The sequence below is a fragment of the Leptodactylus fuscus genome, chromosome 9, assembly GCF_031893055.1.
Source record: "Leptodactylus fuscus isolate aLepFus1 chromosome 9, aLepFus1.hap2, whole genome shotgun sequence".
Lineage (NCBI taxonomy): Eukaryota > Metazoa > Chordata > Amphibia > Anura > Leptodactylidae > Leptodactylus > Leptodactylus fuscus.
The window spans coordinates 30112285-30126591 of NC_134273.1; the positions used below are offsets into that span (position 1 = coordinate 30112285).

At 41.6% G+C, this 14307-nt stretch overlaps 1 protein-coding gene across 7 annotated transcripts in view; it reads left to right on the top strand.

Annotated features, from left to right (window-relative positions):
* The window catches only part of ERC2 (ELKS/RAB6-interacting/CAST family member 2), a 647893-nt gene that overhangs the window by 564088 nt on the left and 69498 nt on the right, over positions 1 to 14307 (top strand). For all 7 annotated transcript variants that reach the window (XR_012717475.1, XR_012717478.1, XR_012717476.1 and 4 more), the window contains one exon: positions 2138 to 2342. The gene's annotated coding sequence lies outside the window, so the exon portion shown is untranslated. The remainder of the gene's footprint in view (positions 1 to 2137; positions 2343 to 14307) is intronic.

Below are 14307 nucleotides of genomic sequence, written 5' to 3' on the forward strand. Positions count from 1 at the left end.
TCTATGACCAGCCGTAATACTAATATACAGAATGGCCCATAGACGGCAATACAGTTGTATTGCCGTCTATGGGACTTGCAATCAAGTGACCGCAGGTTCAAGCCCCCGGGGGGGAATAAAATAGTAAAAAAAAAATAAAAAAAAAAAAGCTTTAAAAATATATAATAAAAATATAAAATAAATTTCTAAATCACCTCCTGTTTTTTTTTCAATACAAGGTGATCTAAGAAATAGACATTCCCCAAAATGGTATAACTAAAAAGTACATCTGGCCCCGCAAAAAAAAAAAAAACGCCCTATACATCCCCGTACAGCTGCAGGGTCACCTGTCAATGTGGCCTTGCAGCTGTTGCAAAACTACAACTCCCATATATTAAATATTTTACCAGTTTTTGCTTCAAAATTTTTTTTCCCTATTTTCCTCCTCTAAAACCTAGGTGCGTCTTATAGTCCGAAAAATACGGTATTCTATTTTTAGAGTCTCGTGTCCCGTTCCTTTGTTATTCCTCCTAAAAATTTATGGGAAAAAAACTGGGCGTTACCAGTTGGAGGTTTATTTTATCATACACGGACATTGTTCAATGAGTGCTGCCATTGCTGGGGCACACCGCTTAAATAAGGAGAATGGTAACACCCATTTGTCAATTTATAAATTAATTGAACAGCACAGAATTATAAGACTAGGTGCTTCAGAATTTTTTATGTGTAATGGATATATTTGCTAAACAGACATGTTAGGAGATATGTCTGATATGTCCTCTGTATGTGAATGACCCTGTTTTTGCATAAATTATATTTTTTGTATGCAATGTGAGGCTATAGTTAATGTGGTTGTATCATTATTCTATCCCCTCATTAATAATAGGTTAGCAGCCATACAGCTCTTCAGGGGGACTGCAGTGTTATATGGTGGTCATGTAATACTCGGATGGGTCGGCCTCTCTGGCAAATAAAGAACAGACTGGGAGGCACCATCTATAATGTCTATATACCCAGGCTGTGGAGTCCTGCATATCAGACTTTGTGTCCGGACAAAAAAACAATTTCCCCATCGAGAGGCCGCATACGCAAATGAATGGATTTTAAAACTGACCGCCGGGAAGCTGTCCCCTATGAAGTTTCTCCAGGGGTTAGGACGGCAACCCAGCAGACTGACACAGAGGGGCACAAGTGTGAACGTCCCCTGACTTTGACTTCAGCTTCAAAATAAAAAATATATTATTGTAAATTCAGTTTTATATTAAGTATTGATATTATATAAATAATTAGATGTTTAGTTTGTTGCGCAATTACTTATATAGGAATTCTATCGCTAACTTTATTGTGAATTAGAGAAGCTTTACTGCCTCTGACTGACCCTGACTGTCAGCCCCTTATATAGGAGTCGTAGTCAGGCTGTGGAAAAATAAAAAAAAGTTGGTGGTTTAGCCTACCGAATTCACAGCCCTGTTTGTGTGATAATAGGGTATATGGAAATAACTTTTTTGTTAATTAAAACAATAACGTTGAATAAGACCAAAATTCATGAAGTTCAATCTTGGGATCAACCATCAATTTGATTGTTGAGTGTCCAAGCCCAGGGTCTCTGCAAAGCATCATAAGGAAAGGATACGGTATGCCCTTAGTTGTTTAACCAACCTCAGCAGCTCTTCTGTATGTGTGGCTATGCACGGTGGCCATAGAAATCTGATGATGGCATAATCCCACAGATTTGCAAAACTTTGACCAAGTGGGAAACATACAAAGTATGGGACAGGCCTATAGGGTAAAGTTCCATTGATTTCATGTATAAGAGGAAAGATTGATTTGTGTGTATTGAGTTATTTGACAGCCGAATGTGAAACTCAACTTGGTCCAGTAAGTAGAAATAGAACTTGGAGTGGAGAGCCTGAGAGGTCATGTGTCAGGTGCTGGGTGGTGTAAGGGGTGCTAAGAACCCAGCAGATCCAGGAAGCACAACCCTGCTGGAAGAAGAACAAAATGCTTGCCCCAGATTAAAGAATTACTCTGTTATATAGAAATTGGGGTCTCCAAGAGATTTACCAAAATTTTAATAGAAGTAGTCTGCTATTGCTTATAGCCTGGTCTAACACTATTAAGTAAAAACTAAAAGACCTATCTCCTTTTGTTTGTTCAGATGATCCCGTCTCTGCCGGAGTCACATCGTCACGACAAGATCTCATGCTGTACATTGATCATCTATCCAACCTTTGCCTAGAGTGAGAACCCCAGAACTTTGATCTATAATGGGCCAGATAGGGAAAGAGGAACAGGGGGAGGAGATGGAAGACATCTGATGAAAACAAGGAACAACATTTAACACCAGAGCAGGTAATTGGGTGGTAAGTTATCTTACCAGTTGTACGAAAGTGCAATAAATCTATATCTCATCTACACAATATGTACAAATATATAGCTCACTGTCTGGTCTACAGGGTAAAGTCTTCTCTAAGGTCAGTTGTTTTGCATCAGGCACCATTGTGTAGAAGAAAAGGCTACTAAAACAGTCTAGGCCAACAAAGATGTCAGTCACAATGTGAATCTGGGCGAGGATTCTTTGGCGATTGTGGTTGTCTTCTTTTTTCCTACATTTCCTTGGACAACCTCTAGGACAACTTGCACTTGGTGCTTGATTCACAGAACCAAGGAGGCCGTTCTTGCATTTTTTGAAGGGAGATGCTTTATCTCATTGGGGGAGTATTCTTCTATGCCATTTCTTTCTTTTACACCAATTGTTACTAAAATAGTTGCAAGTTATGTTTGTGTGCCAGCTTCATGAATCAGACAAATCGTTTGCAACGCTGAGGGGTCATAAGGGCTCGCGTGAAATACAGGTCTTTATGAATTCTCCCATCGTCGTCTTGTACAATCCAGTCTGTTTATGATGCTAGATTTTTGCATTAGTACATTAGGTTTGAAGATTTTGCACTAGTTTTTCTAGGAAGAAAACTAGGATAGGTGCCCCATTGCATGATTAGTGGGGTCCAACCATCGGGACCCCCATGGATCAGCAAGATGGAACTCCCATCAAGTCTCATGGCCCTTAACTAATATCTTAGACACTGTAGCACAATCATATATGTGGCTGTGCTTGGTACTGTAGCAGCCTTCACTTGCTGAAGAGACTGTATTTTGAAGGTTTGTGGTGGTCGTGATTGTAGCCAAATGGACCTGAAGGAACCCAGCAAGACTTCTAAATATATGAGCTACCTTAGGAACTTGGATAGTGTTGAAGAATCTTGTGATTTGGATTGAACTTACTGAATACTATAAAAGTTTACTTCGTTGTAGAAAGGGAATCATCAAATGTGAAAGAAATATGGTGTCATGAATGTTGCCTAACCCAGCGATTAGACTTTTACCAGGTGGCAGATATTGGTGGAGAGAAAGCTTGGACAATTGGTTGTCAACGTGCCCATTCTTTTTGTTCTTTAGGGAGATACTCCATAACAAAGGAGAGCTACTTAATCCGCTCTCCTAAGAACCCATGTGTAAGGGGATGTCAGGAAGAATAACTGAGCATTCAGCCATTAGCTATCTAAACTATATGATCAGCATTAGACTTCGTGATCCATTCAGAAATTTGGAGTGAGCACAAGGAACACTTTAGTTGCAAGCAAGTGCTCCAGTCAATGCTACCTTGCATCCAAGAATTTTACGTAGTATTTCCTTACCAAGAAAGATTCAATGGAATTGCTAAGGAGCCGGTCAACTTTTGATGGAGCCCTTTAAATCTGCATTCATTTACAATATTATTGCATAGCCCTGGAATGAACAATGCCGCCCTTAGACACAGAGCACCCACTCATGTATATGCTGACGACTCAGCGCCAAAAACATCATCTACACATTGCAGTAGAGGAAGCTCCCGATGTTATTGGCAAGGTTGTATTAAACATCATTTAACATTGTGGTTTCACACCTTGGAGCAACTGAAATTCTCTGTGAGCTGCATCATCATTGCTTCCAGTGTATTTCCTACAATGTATGGGTAGGCAGTGAAAATCAAGATTTATACCAGTTCTTGCCCTGTTGGTGTTTAGAGTCTAATGAATAAGGTTAATAAAATTGTTTCAGTGCGTAAAGGAGCCTGCTTCTTTTGCACAAATTAAAATGAGCCCTTTTTCTTGTGCTAGTATGTACCAATCCACTATTATCACTGGAAAGACAACACTAACACTTGTCCACCAGTTCCCATCTTTTTCAGAAAAATAAGTCATTGTCTAGTTTTGACCCATATTCTCCTCCTTTACATGGTATTGTTGCAGCAGTATGGAAGAAGGAGGTCTCCACCCTGAGCAATGGCATAATATCTGCGGATGTTTCTTTATTTTTCTTGAGGACCCTTTGCCAAAAAGGTAGTACATCGCAACCTACCTTTGTGCCGGCTAAAAAACCTCTAGGAATTGATTTACATGACTGAAAGTGTCCAGACATACATGAAAGTCAGCCAAACCCACCAATTTGGATGGTATCGGCCAACCATCAAAAGGGTATTGGGAAGAACGAATCAGATGTATTGAATGTTAATTTGCTTAATCCTTTGTTCTCAAAGAAGATAAGTGTTTATTGGATTGAGAACACCTTCACACTTGGCTGAACCGAGCATGCTGGTGTAACAAGAAGGTTTTAGGGCAACAGCTTTGTAATGTGTGTGACCACCTTCGGTTTGGCAGTATGTTAAGGGATAATGTGTACAATTTATAATATGGTTCTGCAATGCGTAGATCAAAAATACAGCTCTAATAGCAAGGTATGGCTCCATAATGCACCACCACGTAGTACAATATGAAAGTATAGAAAACACCAGGCGTGTCTATGGTTCTGTAACAGAAGGACTGTATTTGCATCTGTTCAGGCCGTGTTCTTAGACTTCCCTGGAGTCATAGGATTTCCTGAGAGATGGATCTTCCATATGAACTAAACATAGAACATGTAATTTTTCAGGAAACATTTCAGGAATGAGATAAAGTAATAGATATCTGTTTGGAGAACCCAAACTCTTATAGGGTATTCTGAGTTAAAAGGGTTATTCAGTTACAACAAATTTGGAACAACTTACTCCCAACCACTGGACTGTGGGGGTCCCAGTGGTTGAACCCTTACCAATCACAAAAACTGGGGTGTTTTTAACCCCAGCTCAAATGGAGCGGCTGTTTGGAACTGTTTGCTGCTGTGTTGTTAATTTCTATGGGTCTGCCATAGATTACTGTTATTTCCAGCGTTGCCATTGAAACGACTGGAGTGGCAGTGACTAGTATTTACTAACTATGATTCCAAATGGGATGCAAAACACTCCAAGTCTCTAGATGAGTGGCGTCTCAGTGGTTAACCCCCCGATTACTCCATGGGTAACTTATTTTGGACTACTTGTGACCGGACAACCACTTAGCCATAACACAGAACAGCAACAAAGTGAGTCTGTCAATCTGAAAGATTTGCCATGTCCATGCAGTACATACGCTGCCCCTTGATTTGGACATGCACCATGTCATACCTTATTTTCTTGTGACCGTGCTGCCGGAAAATTGAGTGCCCGCTGCTAGGTTCCCCAGAGGATTACAGGATATTACTGGGGATCCCAGTTGCATAAGCTCCTTGTGTAATTTATTTTCAGTACATCGTCTATATTAGAATGATTTTTTTTTTTATTACCAAGTTCTATCCAAAAGAAATGCTATGAAGATGTCATTGCATGCCAGCATCCATTATCCATCCAGGTGCTACTGTATATTAAACACATGTAATAGCTAAAAGTCCGCAAGAAAAAGTGCATGTGCATAAATCTCTCCACCCGAGCCTCGAGCAACATTCACTGTCCCTTCATTTACATAAAAATGTAGATTTGTCAGATCAATGCCACATACAAAGTATTATTAGCTAGTCATGTTCATTTTTGGAAGTCTTCCAGTACCCATTTAACTAAACATATCTTGGCACATGATGTGTCCTTTCAGATATATTACAGTCATAAATAATACCGTCATACCCATTGATCTCTTGCCGGTGGTAGGTATTTGGCTTATACAATTATTCAGCAATTGGTTTTATATAACCAGTGTTATTTCTAAGACCCACATACGGCTCCAAAATACTTTGTACGTTTTTGATAAAATGGTTCTGACATATGTCCTATACATTCCTACATACAAAGATGAGTTACTTTATGAATAGTTTCCCTATTCCTCTGTATTATATCCCAGTATTATCTATATTAGCCTGCTCCACAATTCTCCTGGTTGCTAATTGAAACAGTCGACAGAGTCATTGACAACTCATCTATGACAGCTTACACTAGGCTCATGATAGCATTGCAACTGCGGTGCTCTGGACTGTTGGGGGACCTAAACAATGCAGAGGCAGAATGGAGTCCATCATTTTTAAATGGAAGCTGTTGAAGGTAAAAGTTCTCCGTGTAGGAATTTGCAACTGAGTCTCCAAAGAAGACTCTGAATGTAGCCTTACCTGAGTGCCTATAACGCTGGAACCATTAGCGTTTCCTATATTATATAACTTTACAGATGACTTATCACAAAATGTGGATTGAACCAGTTATGAATGTTGTGAGACTTCGCCTCTGAATGCTGTAGTATTATGATTGCAGCTCTGCAGTGCTATGTATTAAGGGATTCAGGACCAGGGTCTTTAAACTGGTAGCTCTTGTGGCTTCCTTCTAAGGACGTTCTCATGTGTACATAGTCAGGAGGTTCCTGTAAAATACATATTTAGCAATCATTATCTTAGTGACTGCTATCTCTCAGGACTCCCCCATACACATGTACACTCGGCTTGGTTGAGCATCAATGTGTTCTCAGTTGGAATAGTGTAAGCCCATCCAGGTTTCTCTGCTTGGCTCATCGAGATCAAAAGGATCTGTTAGTAAAATCCATCAGCCTAGGTGTAACCTAGGCAGAGGAGCCCGGTAAATTAGGGATCCTGCCACCTTAACAGCAAGTTTCTTCTGTCTATTACATTGTGGATGCATGCCTTAACCAATGAACTGCATGGCCAAAGATTACCGGTGAATTGTTAGAGAAATGTAAGGAGGCAATCTATGCTGAGATATTGGAAAAAAGAGGACCATAGCTGTTCTTGCACAGGGACCTCCAGCTGTCGGTATTCTGCACTGCAAAAGCCTCATCCTTATATCCCCAACATCTTTGATCAAGGAAGAAATAAGGGACTAGTCATATGGCCAACATTGATCTAATGTATGTGGCTGAGTGCTAATGATTACATGACTATTTATTACCAGTGCATTGGCAGAATGGTGGATGACTTTCTGGACAACCATGATCAAGGATCCCCATGACTGTTCTTATCAAGAAGCAGTCAGAAAGCGAGGTATCCATTTTGGTGTTCATGCCTAAGTCAGGAGCTGAGATGGTTCAGTTCTATACAAGATCGAGAAAGTTCAGCCCTAAACAGTTGAAACTATAGAAGTAGACAACTTTAGGATCTACCAGAAAATGTCCATAAACAGTAGAGATTATGTTCAGAGCTGCTGCTGTAAATACCTCGCATAACAGACTGCTTATAAAGATTTGATTCTGTCCAGCAGACATCTGGGATTTTATCATTCTCTCCAGATAAGGCGGTTCTGTTTTCATGTATTTAATATCGCCACTTGTTCCCCCGCCAGTTTTCTCCAGTACACATTGCTAACAAGTAACCTTAGATTTTCAGGGAGACACCTGTGTGGCAGGTTGCGTGTCTCAATAATGCGAGTCCGGTATCTGTTGCTGTCATCATCTGAAATTTCAGTTGTACAAACGTTTGGCACCAGTTTTACAAAAACTTCGGCCATGTTGTCTAGCTAAAAAAAAAAAAAATCGATGACAAATTAGTCTAGCAGATTTCTTCTCACTACAGTTCAGAATGGATTACCATAGCTTGGAATGTCTTGCACTAAGAGAGTCCATTACAAGTTGTGCTCTCGATGGTGAGGCAGCAATTTTTAGACATAGTTCTGACGTGTTTTCTACCCGCAAAGTGTTGATGAAGAGACATGGGGAGGTCCTAGGACAACAAAGGTGCACAGATGTTCTGATACGAATCACTGCTGGCTGCCAATGCTCATTGGATCAGGTCTCCGTTTTCATGGTCCATTGAACCTAGACGGAAAAACAATTACAGGCTAGAGAGCTATGCTAAGCTGTTTGAGTGGATGCCATAGTGTAAAGAAATACATTACATCGTATACGTCCCATTTCCCCTCTTCCAGATGCTTCATATGTGCAGTCTGACAAATAAACAGTGGGGAACATTAGAATTAATCATGAGAAAAAATGGTCGGGTTGTATTGTCCTGACTATTGCAGGCTGAAAGGAAACCATTTACCACAATCCTAGCTCCTTAGGACGAGATCAAGTGCAAGTCTGCATCGAGAACTGGGTATTATACGGTGTAACCAATATCCTTCTTATTTTGAGTCAAATATTTTTGTAATTCCAAGTTTCCCAACAGACTTTGCTTCTTGCATGTAATTAAAATGGATTCCTAAAGAGCATATTGTGTTCTTCTCCCTCCTAACTTGAGCTTTAGGCTTATGCCTAACACCAGAAGTGTCGAAGGTATCGGTGTCCCAGGCCCTTGCCTGAGGAGGTCTGCGGGCTTCTCCATGTTTGGTTCTTAGCTGACAATACACAATAGGTAGCTGTCTTCAAAAGTTTGGACAGTATCTTTCTCTCCCAATCCCCCCAACGATAAGCATCCATGTTTAGCTTAGTCAAGTGTGAATGTTAATTTTAATAGGGAGAAGGAAATGGGACACACTTTTAAAACACGTGGCTTATAATTGTGAAACAAAGGACTGGGCATGTTGAATGCCAATGTGAACCTTTGACAGCAGATGCAAGTCTTGACTTAGGTTAATAGAAGGATGGGGTATATTAAATTTCAAGGATTGGGCATGTTGTTTTGGGTAGATAAGTTGTCACCAGAGCAGCTAACTCCTCTTTCCCCATTGACAACAGACTTTTGGCCGAATTGCATACATGTGTACAGAGGAGTCGGGAGAAATACAGGTAGTCCTCGACTTACGATGTTGATCCGTTCCTATGCGGCGTCGTAAACCAAATTTCGACGTAAGTCGGAAACCTACCATACGACGCCACGTAGGAACGGATCAATGTGATTTAGTGTGCAGCGGCTCGGAACCAAGGAAGACTGTACCATATACAGTACAGTACAGTCTTCCTCGGTTCCGAGCCGCTGCACACTAAATCACGTACTGTACAGGGAGAGCTGGCAGCTTGCGTTTATGCGGGAGCTGACTTTTTCTCATAGGAATGCATTGGCCAGCGTTGACTGGCAAGTGTACAGCATTCAGCTGGCCAGGAGGCGGAGTCTAAATCGGACCACAATGGAGACGGCTGTGTGTCCGATCTTAGACTCCGCCTCCTCACAGACGAGCCTCCGGCAGAACCAGCGTTGATTGACCGAATGCTGTACACTGGCCAATCAACACTGGTCAATTCATTCCTAGGAGAAAAAATTCGCTCCCTTGTAACAGCAAGCTGTCAGCACTCCTCCGACTAGCAAGGACGAGCCTGCTGCAGAACCAGCGTTGATTTGCCGTACCCTCATCCTTGCTAGTCAGGAGTGCTGCCAGCTTTCTGTTACGAGGGAGCTTTACTTTTTAGCTCATCTCTAGTCGTAACCACGAAACGTTGTAACTCGAGACCGTCATAACCCGAGGACTACCTGTACCTGAGTATTTGACCAACAGATATTGAAGGTGTTTGGTCATCACAAGCTCCAGACTATCTATTGTGAAAGTAGCGACAATTGAATAACCCCCGGTGCGGACCACCACTGTGAATTTTGTAGATTGAGAATAAATTAGTGGCCACTTTTTGCTTTGTGCTTTTTTTTTTTCCCCTCCTCCAAGCCCTGAGGAAATAACAATAATCGAATCGTTCATTTTCGAGTCCCACGACCTGAGGGTTCTGTACCATACACAGTATAGGGTAAAATAAAATGATTCAAAAAGTCACAGGAAATGACCGCAATTGGGCCCTTAATATAAGTGAGCCATTTATTAAAATGAGTCGCTTTGAAGAAAAACATTGTGACTGATATTTTTCTAGTCTCTTTGTAAATGGGGTTAATTGAGCATGTGTTATCAATTAACATCTTCTTGATTTATGGACTGAAGATACTGTATGGGTTACTTGAGAATGGTATTGTACCCTTAAATACTGTATATCTAGACCCTACACTGTGTACATTGAAAAATAAAAAGACCACCAACCTTACCCACAATGCTCCTATTTATAGATGCTGAAATGGAAAATAATTATAGAACCTCATGTGGTACTAAAATAACATTGTTACCATTTTATATGGCTTTCTTTATGGGTGTCCTCTATGCTTCTCGCTACTCAACCTTTGTATGGCAAGTGTGTGCGGTTTTCTCCCTTCAAGTCTATGGGAATTATGAAAACCGCCTGGCAAGCGAAGACATTTCTCCATTCATCTTGCAGCTGGGTGCGGTATTTGCTAGCTCCCTCGCCTGGCAGAATGTGACTGCCTTACCCATCACATATATGGCATGTTCTTTGGGTCTTACACCCTTCCCTACCCCGATTTTCACTCTAGGCATATCAGTTGTAACTGGAATATTTTTTTATTCATATCTTATACATTTACAGTTTATGTGCCATAAATACTTCATAGCTGCAGTTCCCAACAATATAACCTTCAGCTTTCGGTAGACTGGAGTACCCGCTACCCTATTTTCCAATTCTGTGACTACAGTCACATGGAAATGGCTACACTCGCTCCATAACTCCATATACTTCAAGGGAGAGAGTAGCACAGTGGTGGGACCCGCACCCGTGATACATTTTTAGCCTGTGGATATGTTATAAATATATTAGACAGGAATGACCCTCTTAAAGGGTTGTCCAACGTCACATCAACTTTTCATATCGATGACCTATGCACAAAATAGATCAATATGTGATCTGTGGAGGTCCAACACCTGGACCCTGCACAGATCATCTGTTTTAGAGGTGTCTGGGTGCCAGAAGCTGGAGCAGTGGATAAGTGCACGTGCAGGCTCTCCTATTCAAGTAATAGGAATGGCGCTGAGAACCACCACTATACATTGCTGTGCCGCGTCTATTACCTGAAGAGTAGAGTCTGCATGTTCTCCCCATCCTCTATATAACTTCCAGTACCCAGACACTGCTGGAATAAATGATCTGTGCAAGGTCCGGTTGTTGGACCCCCCTCAATTCACATACTGATGACCTAACCTGTGCACCTGTGCATAGGTCATCAGAATAAAAACAGTTTGGGGCTGAACAACCCCTTTAAGTTCATTTTATTTAAGATTATTCTGGCCACTAAGTCAGGCACAGTTAACAAAAAAAAAAATTCTCTTTGCCCCCACCATTCCTGAAAAATTTAGTTAGTGAAAAATGAGTTCCTGAAAAATGCAGTTAAGTTTGGCGCTGATATGCTAACTAAACTCTCATGTCAAGTGGGTGGTGTCAGGCAGGAGCAGGCAAGGGGGTGTGGTTCTGAGTTCTGACCCTATTCACCCCTGATTGGAGCTCTAAGTCACACCCCTTGCCTGTTCCTGTTTGACGCCACCCACATGACATTGGAGAATCTGGTTAGCATATCAGACACCAAAACTAACTGCATTGATAACTTGGGAATGGTGGGGGCTGGAGAAAAAAATCCAACTGTGCTGGAATCAGTGGAGGGAGCACTGAGTTGGTGGAGAAAGGTCTCTGTAAAACAAAATGACAAAGAAACACAATAATTAATGAAAAGTATCTATCAATTGACTTAATATCGTATGTAGCTGATAAGCAGGGCGCACTGTTCAGCGGCAGAGTATCCGTTTAAGCATTGTAGTGCTGGATTGTTCGCAACTCTGTGCAGTCACCAAAGGACAAAAGATTATTTGTTGTTGACTTAACATTTGAGACGAGAGGTTTGCTCTTACACCGTGCAAATGAAAGTATGTGTTTCTGCTTAATCTGTCACTTGACAATCCTCCCGGAAGGAAGAGAAATGACAGTTTTAAATATTTTCCACTGAGCTGCAGAATGCCGTAGCAAATACCTTCTCCTCGCCGCAGATGGACGTGATGTCTTTATTATCCCACAAAGACCCTTCACAGTGACAAGGAGATTTCACTTCAGCACATCTTGTGAAACAATTTTACAATTATGCACGGAGCCTTAATGTCGAAAGGAACTAGTAATGCCATGACAATGGAAGAAAAGCTGAAGAGCAAATATTGTAATGTGTTACAGATGAGGATAATGCCCTTAAAGGGAAGGTTCCACTTTACCATCATTTTATTTTTAAGTCCAATATTTTGTGATGATTAATTTCTTAATATCATCATAAGGGTCACAGTTTTTGTTTTTTACCTGATACAGAACTCCAAACCTCCTACATGGTGTCCAAGACTTATTAATTGATGACTATCCTTTTAAAGATCGGCAGGGGTCTGACACCCAGTCTCTGACCAATCAGCTGAGCGCCGTACATTTGTACAGTTACTGTGCTTGATTTTGCAGCTCAGCCCATTCACTTGAATGGGACTGAGCTTTGATCAGGCCATGTGACCAATGAATGTGACGACATCACTGACACGTGTGGTCGACGTCACTTGAGCCACTGCCACTCCAAGCAAGTAATCCACGGGGACCCACAACATAGGTCATCAAATAAAAATTCCCAGACAACCCCCTTCAAAAAGATTATCTGGGCCCTGTGTCTATTTTAATAATGGTGAGCTATACTTAGGACAGGCCACCAGTATTGTAGATATCGTATAATATGATAAATTGGGGTACAAGTTCTAAACGCTACACGGATCAGCTGTTCGGGCTTCTAATTCACTAGAATAGTTATAAATCTGCAGTACCCCAGCACAGCCACTACACAGCAGATGGAGCCTTTTGCAGATGGCACCATCCCCTATATTCCTATAGGCACCTAGGATAGCTGCACTTTATGCTGGATCACCATCAATTGGACAGTAATGGCCTATGCTAAGGATAGGACATCTGTATAAAAATTAACCAATGGCCTGGAAAACCTTTTTAAAGGTATAAAATTCTGGCTACTTGAAGCTAACACTAGGGGGAGCAGTGGGGTACTGCATATTGTCCAAATGTGTAATGGGGTTTTCCTTATTTGGCTTTTTTTGGGAGGCTCTTAAAAAAGGATTCCATCATTTCATGTGGCTGTTTGTGTCGGTCACATCCAAAAAAGATACATTTCATGCCCATGTCACAGTAAGGGGAGTGACAACACCCATAGAGGGCACAATGAAGGTCTAGAAGGAGGGCAGCAATATCTAGGAAGAGGTGTTACCACATGCATAGGCCTTGCATGCAAATATTTGTGGGCGACCATGCCCCATGCAACAATATGGGGGCTGTCCCATCCCAAAAAGGGGCTAATGGATGGCATAGTCATTTAAACGTTTTCACAACCTCCCAGACGTCCTCCAGCAAAATTGGGAAATTACAGCAGTCTGACAGCATTGTCCCCTCTCCCAGTGCAGTACACGTACACTGCTGGGCTGAGCCGAGATGGGCGTGTGTATGGGGCACTTGGGCTAGATGGCTGTCTTAAAGTGTATGGCCTGCTTATAGGGGTTTTCCAACACCAATCCAAAGGATCAGGTCATCAGAATCTGATCGGTGGGGATCCAACATCTGAACCCTGCATAGAACTGCTGATCTTGTTGTCCCCGGTGAATGGGAAGTGTAAGCAGCTCTATTCTTATTCATGTAGTAAGGATGGAGCCAATGCCTCGTCCTCTCTATAGTGGTGGTGTCTGGGAACTGCAACTCCACTCCTGGCACTTGGATAAGATCAGACTGCATCTGCTGCCCATGTACTGCTATAGCTTACCTGGAGGCAGCTGGATCAGCGAGGTTCGGGTGTTGGTCCCCACTGATCAGGTGCTGTGGCCTATCTGCCAGAATATCCCTTTAACACCATTCAGTGTAGGTGCACACTCCTTTGACAAGGGCAATGGTAGCACTCAGTAGTCAATTTCTTCATAAATATTCAGGAAGAATAACAGGAATATGACAATGCAAAAGAATACAATGCAAATACAAGTATTTACTAAAGCATGTCAGTGGAGGAGACAGGTCCTCCTGATATCCATGGTCCATATGTATATCTATATGATATCAATGGTCCATATGTATAAGCATTGGCTACAGACCATACTGTAAGTAACCACTGAAGTGCTCAGTTTCTGCCTGTTCATTTGGATTCATAAAAAATCGATATAAATTTGTCCTTTGAGTTGTC